Here is a 2,588-nt window from a genome sequence, read left to right as displayed (position 1 = left end):
CCATTATATTTTCTAAATATGGTTTTTTTAAACATATAACCCAATAAATGACAAAAAGAAAAGTGTTAGAATCGAACCTGATGCGTAGGAATGAAGCACGAAAATTTTCAACCGGATTCGTGCACGCGCCTAGAAGATATGCAGGAACAAACAGAACGACACTACTCAAATTATTATATAGATAGTGTTATGTTAGAGTATGTTCATCGGATTTTATGATGAGATAATGGAATAGTGAGATTGATGAATCTATTCCAGGATAAATCTATGTGATTTGATGGATCAATTGCAATTATAAAATATTAATATGAAATGAACGTACAATTTTACTATATAATTATTATTTTTTTTAATTTGAATAGTTACATTTCATGAGTATTATTACTGTTAAAATATCGCAAAATTGTAGTTGTGTACGTGAAATGCACGTGTGTGCATTGGTAGTGTCTACACGTGTAACTACGTAGGTTTGGTAGAGGCCTGCAGACATTGCCATTGCGCTGTATTACAGGTGTGAGGGGAGCTGGATGCAATCACATAATACGGTGTCGCATTCCTACATATACTGTAATTCAGTATATTTAGTATATGTGTGTGAATTAAGTTTATTCCTAGTGTTTATTGTATGTCCTTCGGACTTTATAATTACGTTTGTTTACTATTTTAGTGTTTGCGTATGGGTTATTTTTTTCAACCGTTTACATCTTAAGCTAGGACTCTCATTTTGTTTCCTACGTCTCTTTGTCGTGTACTATTTTACATAATATGGATTTGCAAATTGTCGCATAATTGCTGTCATTACTATGTGAAAACGATACATAGTGGTGACATATATTAATTGTCATTTGATGTCATGTTATAATAACGCGTGATTAAGTTTTTAATTACGTCTTCGCGTAACAGTTTGATCTTTTATTTTTAGATTTATCAATTAATTCATACTATAGGGCATTGAATATAATTTGTGTGAAAATTTATGTTTCTCATTATATTTACTGCTAATCGCTAAGTTGTCTTACTACTGCTTCATGATCCAAAAAGACTATTTTCACACCTTGTGATACGTTACATATATCATTATTTATGTACTCGTCGTTATTTGCGACATGAACCCGGAGTTCCATCGTGGAGCGGGGCTTATTCTCACGCGACGCTTATAACACAAGCAAACAACACTCTTGTTGCTTAGGAACTACTTGATCGATGCTTACAGATAACGTGGCAGTCTGTTAATCTAAATTAGCTGCTTCATGACGAATTTGCCCTAAAATAAAAAATCATACGGTTAAATAGCATTTTGGTATAAATATATTTGTGCTTTTGTCATTAGCTCTCGGTCTGTAACGTGCAAAATAAATCGGCAAAGTCGCAACTTTTTGCAGCACAATCGCGCGGTGGCATCTCAGCGGTCAAATAATATTTCGAAGCGCATAGTTTTTTTATTGTGAATTCGTGCTCATAGAAACTTATCGGTACATATTATTATTTATGCACTTTCTATTATAATATCAAGAGTGAATAATAATAGGAGTAAAATATAATCTAGGTTATTGTGTCTCCTGTAGCTACAGTTTTGTCACTATTAATGCATGAAAATAAACCAATAGAAGTCAGTGTGAAAAACGAATAATTGTAAGTAGATTTTAATATTTTGATTTATTTGTTAATTATAGTAGCAAATTACATCACGAAATTTACGTATATCACACGATCTCTGCCTGCTTCCTAACATCTTGTGCTCTAACATGATTCAGCAAGTCACAGTCGACACACACTGCTAACAGATCACGAATGTTTTACTATAAATAATATCGTCATTTAAATAACACTTACAGATACGCACGCTTGCAGGCGGACGCACGCACACGCATGTTCAACAGTCAATGAACCGTGCTTATGAAATATTCACGAACTCAAATTTTGAATTTCTGCTGACAGCGCTCTGGTGCTGTCATGATCAAGCCACTCACATGCACGACGTCCGCACCACGCACGCACACGAACGCACGTCCTTGTACGCACGCCACAGCAGCGCGCCGCGTCGTTCAGTGCGCATCTCTCGTCATACCCATGAAGCATGAAAAATCAAATGGCGACATTAAAGTTGGTTCTATATACACAGCATCAGGCAACCACTGCAGGCCAGGTCTTCTATGCTCACGGGAAGATGCACTTGTTGTCTGCACATGCAGCACTAGAGGGACGACACTATTCATAGGGTGTGGGTGCACAGTACAGTCGTTGTCATGGCTACAAACACGCATTAGAAGCTTTAAATTATGACCTAACAACGACCTTATGAGCTAAAACCTTAGCAACCTTATGACACTGAAAATTGCAACCGCCTAGCCTTTTTCTTAGTATTTGTGTCATATAATAACCAACGAGTCGAAATTTAAACCAGACATTATCAGCAGAAGCACATCTAAGTTTGAAATTCATTAAAATCGCAAAGGTCTTCCCCGTGTGTACTGTGTTGAGCGTCTGTGTGTGTGCGTGGTTGTGGTGTTGTGTGTGTGTGTGCTCGTCTGCTGTGTCGTGCTGTGTCCGTTTGTGTTCATGGGCGTAGTGTGTGTGCGCGTGTGTGT

Source organism: Priapulus caudatus, unplaced genomic scaffold (genome assembly GCF_000485595.1).
Source record: "Priapulus caudatus unplaced genomic scaffold, Priapulus_caudatus-5.0.1 Scaffold743, whole genome shotgun sequence".
Lineage (NCBI taxonomy): Eukaryota > Metazoa > Priapulida > Priapulimorpha > Priapulimorphida > Priapulidae > Priapulus > Priapulus caudatus.
Note: the sequence above shows the minus strand (reverse complement) of the source record.